The sequence below is a fragment of the Triticum dicoccoides genome, chromosome 7B, assembly GCF_002162155.2.
Source record: "Triticum dicoccoides isolate Atlit2015 ecotype Zavitan chromosome 7B, WEW_v2.0, whole genome shotgun sequence".
NCBI classification, from domain to species: Eukaryota; Viridiplantae; Streptophyta; class Magnoliopsida; order Poales; family Poaceae; genus Triticum; species Triticum dicoccoides.
Window position 1 is genome coordinate 453,610,737 of NC_041393.1, and position 6,963 is coordinate 453,617,699.

General features: G+C 41.6%; 1 long non-coding RNA gene across 1 annotated transcript; it reads left to right on the top strand.

Annotated features, from left to right (window-relative positions):
* The first annotated feature begins 3,475 nt into the window (after window positions 1-3,475).
* On the top strand, window positions 3,476-4,903 carry LOC119336268. Its single transcript, XR_005162342.1, has 3 exons — window positions 3,476-3,646; window positions 4,558-4,622; window positions 4,726-4,903. It is a non-coding gene; the product is annotated as an uncharacterized LOC119336268 (long non-coding RNA).
* The last annotated feature ends 2,060 nt before the right edge of the window (window positions 4,904-6,963 follow it).

Consider the following 6,963-nt stretch of genomic DNA (forward strand, 5'->3'; position numbering starts at 1 on the left):
TGCGTTTGTCCATGGATTAAGTGGCTAGTGTTTTTCTCCCTTTTCGAACATCGTATTCCACAAGCAAACGGTGTGGTTCATTAAATATTCGTGTACCATGTTTGATCACATAAATTGCTTTCCTTAAATTGCTTTTCTTGGAACATGCGGGGCTAGGTTGTCAATTTTACCACCCTAATATAAGCTATATAACACAAAAATTATACCTTTTGAAAATAGAACATCTCAAGTTTATATTGGTATATTTTTTATAATATGTGACTTGTATTAGGTTGGTCAAATTGATAATTTAAGGATACGCGCACATCCTGTAAACTGAAAGAGAGGAATTACTTACGCTGAATGTGACAAGCCATTCCCTTGCTTCTGTGGGTCACTCGCAAGAATTTACTGCCTTCTGACCTGGTAACTCCTCTATGGAGATAGTTAGCATAGTTGACTGATTGTAATCACATGCTTGATTAATGAAAGTTTCTTTCCCGCAAAGAAAACAATATGATCCTACAGATGCTTCGTTTGGTTAGATTATCTTTCCATGTACACGATACTCATTTACCTTAAAATATTTCTTTTGCATTTGACCACTCCATTTTTTCAAAGTCTCGCTTGTATATTTTTGCACACCTAGAAATGGTATGTCATCTTACTACCTCATGATTTATGTAATATGAAAATATAACAATTCTTAAACAACCCTGTAGACAAAAAAGAAGTTTCGCGTTAATCATCTCAGGTGGCAAATTTTGTTCTAATGCACATGTGTTGAAAAACTAACTATGGCAAACTAAAATGCGGTTAGATTGTTAGAAGAACAGTGATATCCTTAGTTCATCAGAGTTTAAGTCCTAGACTTGACATTGGTGCTCACACTATTTTTGAATTTATTTCAAACTTTCGACCATGTATTTTTTGGGAAAGGTCATCATGGTTCGCTTTATTGAATTAAAACACGGACACATCATCTATGAGTTTACTGAACATAGAGCCAGGAGCTGGTTTAACCAACTAAAAAAAGACTTATTACAATAGGCCAATAGATATGATTTGCTAGCAGATGAGCCACTTGATTACAAGAGTGAAGATAATGCTGGAAAGTGACCTTCCCTATCATAGTATTTTTTTTTCGAAAAAACTTCAACTCTATTCATCTTCAATCATGACAATATAACGAACACCAGAAATAATAAAATTATATCCAGATCCGTAGACCACCTAGTGACGACTACAAAAACTGAAGCGAGCCGAAGGCGCGACGCCATCATCGCTCCTCCCACGCCGGAGCCGGGCAAAACATGTTGTAGTAGACAATCGGGAAGTTGTCGTGCTAAGGCCCCGTAGGTCCAGCGCAGCGTAACAGGAACCGCCGCCAATGAAGAGTAGCATAGATCAGAAGGATCCAACCTGAAGAAACACAAACATAGACGAACTACGACGAGATCCGAGCAAATCCACCAACCACAGATCTGCCGAGACACACCTCCACACGCCCACTGACAATGCTAGACACAACAACGGAACGAGGGCTAGACGGGGAGAACCTTATTCCATCTTTAGGGAGTCGTTGTCGCTCGTCTTACTGAGCAGGACACAAACCCTAACAAAACTTGAAGAAGCATGTAACAACAGAGCCTTCCCGTCTGTAAGGGCCGGAATCCACTGCGCCGCCATGGTCCTAAGGCCACCGGAGATGAGGCGGAGCAACGATGGAGCCGGCGGGAGGCAGATGAACACTAAGCTTTTCTTGGGGAGGAGGCGTATATTCTCCCGATCATAGTACGTATATCCACACATTCTGCAAATAAAGCTGCTGCTTCATCCCATCATCTCGTGTAACCAGTACAGAAGTTAATAACTTCATGTGAATCTGATTCCGTCTCGATCCGGTTAAAACCGAGAGAATTTGCAAATGTCCAACCGTCTCACATAGGCTTCCGGCGATGTTTAGGCCCTGTTTGGTTCATAAGTCTTAGGACTTTTTTAGTCTCAACTTATAAGTTATAAGTCCCTAAAAAGTCCCTATCTGTTTGGTTCCTGAGACTTAACATGGACTAAAAGACCATATTACAACTATAAGTCCCTATAAGACTCTCCTTAAGAGTCTTATTTTTATAAGTCCCAAATGCCCACTTTAAGTCCCTATATCATAAGATCGTCAGTGCCGCAGGGGGCTCTCCTACGCCGTCCCATCATCTCACGTTCGTCCGTCCTGTTTGGTTTAGATGGGACTTAAAAAGACTTTTTTAAGTTCCTACACCAGTAAGTCCCTGTAACCAAACACCCTCTTATTCAGTGGGATGAGATGTTTCTGCCGACCGCGAGACACATGTGGCGACTATGTAAAATCTCAAGATACTATGTCCGTTTAGTCTTTCGAAGTTGCTCGGGAGTAGGATGTATACATCTTTGTGTTTACTGAGGTGAGTGTATGTTCGTGTAAATTTCTATTGTCGTGAATTAAAAAATAACTACGATCAGTCACATCCCATGGTGAGTATTCAGGACGAAATCACTGTTTTGACCCTTTCAGTAAACTTTGTCACAAAATGAACTCGGCATGAAAGTATTTCACGATCTGACCCTTTTTAGCAACGCCATAGCCTGCGGCGTTTCTGCCCAACATAGCAACGCCGAGGTAGCTAGCGCTTCTGTCCAACAAAGAAACGCCGAGGTAGCTCGCGTTTTGGACCATGTAAGAAACGCCATAGGCCTTGGCGTTTCTGACCAAGAAACAAACGCCATATGTTTTGGCGTTGCGGCCCTGGTTATCGAGTAGTTTCTTACCTTGGCGTTTCTAAGAAGGCCGGAAACGCCGCTAGCCTTGGTGTTTCTGGCCCGGCGTCTCTGGCAGCTGAGGAGGAAGACCCTGACGAGGCGGCGAGTGGGTTGGGTGCTAGCGAAGAAACGCCAAGGCCTATGGCGTTTCTCATCTGGTCCGAAACGCTAGCTACCTCGGCGTTGGTATGTTGGGCAGAAACGCCGCGGGCTATGGCGTTTCTAAAAGGGTTAGATCATGAAATACTTTCATGTAGAGTTCACTTTGTGACAAAAATTGCTGAAAGAGTCAAAATAGTGATTTCGGCCGAGTATTCAGTGCTCGCAATCATAATACTCCGAGACAGAGTGCTGATTAGATGTGTCGTGCTATAGCTTGGATAAGGACAGACGGGCCGGGCAGGCTGCCACTCGACATGCAGCTGCCAGCCAAGACCCTGCGCCCCTCAAAAAACAAAAAAAGAACGGATTTGCTATTTTACAGTCGAGTGTTTTTCAATTCGTCGTCATTCAAATCTATGTTCGTCCGTTTTCGTGCGGAGATTCGCGCTAGGTTCTGTTTAGTTCGGGTTGGTTTTATTGTCGGGCGCGGTTTTGTGTCTTAGCCCGTTACCGTCGCCCCGGCCCGGCACTATTGATTTTTTTTCCTTTTTGTATTTGGGAGTGGGTGTCGTTTCCTCTTTCATTTGGTGGCTCTGTTTAGATAATGCCGAGGGGAGAGAGAGAGAGAGAGAGTTTGAGAGGCGGAGCAGAGGAGGCAATTCCTTCTGTTCATGTCGATTCCGAGATATTCTACCGCTCAATCTTGATTTCTCTTCCCTTTCTCTTCGATCCCTGGCTGCCGCCCGGTTGTTCTTGTCTCTCGCCCTCCCCGGTATTATTTTGCTTGTGTTGTGGTTGTGTCATGAAAATCTGGGCTGAGTTTCTTGTTTGGATCCGTGGCAGGTGCATGTTGCGGCCATGTTGTAGTCCGCCATTTTGCTTCCCTTCTACTTGCCTGAGATGGGTGATTTGTTCTATTAGTCATTGGGTGTTCTAGGTCATCTGGTCGTTGTGGTCGTTTTCACCCCTGCTGATTTGTTTCCTCTGCTGTAGATGTAGAGGTAGGCGAAGTTGTAGTTCTAGTGGTGGATTCCCGTGTCGATTTTATTTCTGCTGGCCTGGGTGTCTATTCCGCCTGCATTTTTATTGGTAGATGTAGTTGTAGATGGCTTACACTGTAGTATACCATAGTTTTACACTATAATTTATATGGTTCGACGTTGTATTTGTTGTAGGTATTTGCGAGGTAGATTACAGTGGATTTTACCTTTGAATTGGAGGGCTTACACTGTAATTTACTGCAGATTTACACTGTAATTTGAATGCTTCAACACTGTAGTTGTTGTAGGGCTTACAACGTATTTGTCAGATAGATCACAGTTGATTTACCTCTGATTTTGCAGTGTAATTAGCATGCTTTTAGGACTACAATTCATGTATTTTCTTGCTTTTTTATTTTCTTCTTTTCTTGTGCTAGTGTGTCTCCGTTGCAGTAGTATTGAGCAGAGGTCCTGTTTTAGGTTGATGATTGTTTTTGTGTTCTTTCTAGATTTGTCTAGTAAATAGCGTTGCATTAGCCGTTCATGTGTATTCTTTAATGAAGTGTATGGAGATTTGTTCTACTATTTTACTTATTTTCTTTTCCTCCTTCATGTATTCTGTTTATATGTTTTAGTTTAATGAGTAGGCTACGGAAAGTCTCTCATCTGGACGTTTGGTTAGTATCATCTCTTGACAATGCAGATTCCGTGGGTGAACCTATTGTACCTAACGACTGTGCGGAAGATGGTTCTTATCCTATGTCTACGGTAGTTATTTCTTTCTTCTTATCTATCTTCATTTTATTGTTCTTAGTTATTGAGGTTGTTTTATTTAATTTTAGTCTGTCGACTTTTTAATATATTTTTGCAGGAACTATCTGGTGATGAAGGAGGGTTTGACAAATCTCTTTTGAAGTTCTATTTGAATCAAGTGTGTTTTCCTTTTCTTGTACTATTTTGATTTTGTTTTGGGTATTTTCTTTGGGTGGCCCATGTGTTTTTGTCATTTCAGAAAGTAAAATGCTTGAAAGGAAATTATCATCTGCTTCCATGTTCATAGGCCCATCTCCTGAGTGTACCTGCAAGCAAAAGGGCAATTTGTTTTCTATAGTTGTGCTTTTCTCAGATTGGTAGCTCTGTGGTATTTGAATTTTGCTTTTACCATGAATATAATATCAGAATGTAGAAGCGCGGTGATAGAAAATGTGTCCTGCGGCATATTTGTTGTGAGCTTTTATTATTATTTATGTATTTAGAATGTTCCTATAGTGTCTTTCAACATATTCTGAAACAAATGTGTAACTCACATTTAGAATGAGTTCTTCCTGTGACAATCTCAATAGATCATCTTCAGTTGTTGTCTTTAACTCTTTATCATGCTCCTCATCTGGCATATTTGAACAAAAAATGCCAGTATCAACATAATATTGAGCAACAAACCGTTTAGATATTGATGAATTTTGCTGGGTACTTAAACAGTGTACTTTATGTATTTTTGCTTCCAATAGTTGGGGTATTCCAAGTGTATCCTTGGAACATGCACTGTAAATTATAGTGAAGTAGCTCTGAAGTTTTATCGTAATTCATTGGGTTTTTACCGCATAGCTTCATCACTGCAAATCCCTGCATAATTTCATTCTAATTCCCTGTGTATTTTTTCTGTATTCTTTGAGGGTATTGCACTGTAAGCACTTTCACCGTAAAGCTTGGGTATTACAGTGTAAGCCATGGGTACTTGCTGTGTAATTACATTGTATGTATATTGTATTTTATAGAGGTTTTACAATGTAATTCTTGGTCACTTGCACTGTAATTACAAGCTTTGGATTCTTGGGTTTCACAATGTAATTCCTGCTCACTTACACTGTAATTTTGTGTAATCTCATCAGTTTTTACAGGTGTAATTCCTTGTGTGCTTGCAGTGTAATTACTGTGTATGTACTATGTAATTTATAGGGGGATTTACACTGTAAATCTTGGTCACTTTCAGTGTAACTCTTGGGTATTTTTAGTGTCATCAGTTTTTACTTGCATTGTCATTAGTTTCTGCTACTGAATGTTTCTGAAAATTACCCTAGATTTTACATTGGAACTACCTCAATATTTTAGAGTAATTTCCTGCTACATGTAGCATGCGAAGGTTATGTAATTTCCCAGATTTACAGATGTTGTTGATATGTCTTCTATTTACACTGTTTTTACCCGCTTACATGTAAACCATGTCAGAATTTTAGTGTAATTTCCATGTTCATGTCATTTTAATTGCTACATGTAGCTTGCAAAGTTCATATAGTTTCCCGAATTTACAGTTTGCTATTGATCTGTCTCTTTTGTAGATGAAGAAAGATCCTCCTAATTTGCTCATGCAAGAGGTGAAGAGAGCGAACAATTGGAGTAGGAGTCTTTTTTTTAATGAATTGGAATAGGAGTATTGCTGACCTGTGGATCTTCCTATTTCAATTGGAGTAGGAGAGCTGCGTGCAGGCGAACCGGGTCAGAGATTAGCCCGAACCGTTTTCTTTCAAATACAAAACATACAGTTATAGGGGTGGAAGGTTTTGGACATACAGGTGTTAGTTGTTTATTTGTCCGGAAATTTGAATGTTCTCGAATTAAAAAACAGTCAAATGCTAAATAGACAGTCCCAGCCATGGCCCAGCGTTTCCTGCCCTCACCCCGCACTACCCCGCAGATATCGCGAAACGCAAACGTCCACGATTCACGTTGGGAATCCCAACGGGCCACGGCGGTAAAACCGCGCCGTAATAATTGGAAACAGATCGATAGCCTTCCCTTCCCACCGTGCGGCAGCCGTCGCAATCCTTCTTCTGCTTGGGCGTTCCGTTTCCTGATTCTTTTCCAATCCGGTCTCCTGCCTCCCCACGCGTCGTTGGCCAGCGCCTATAAGTACAAGGGCCGCGCAGTGCCTCCGTTCGCACAACCAGCTTTTCTCTCTCTGTTTCGTTCTCTCCAGCCCCAGCCGTCGCCCTCCTCTGCTTCGCGTTGGGGTTTCGCTAGGGCTTCCCTAGCGGCGAGAGGCGAGTTCGTCCGTCATATCAAGTTCTTGGGTGGAGGAGTTGCAGATTCTCATCTCGAGGAGAGGAGTTGG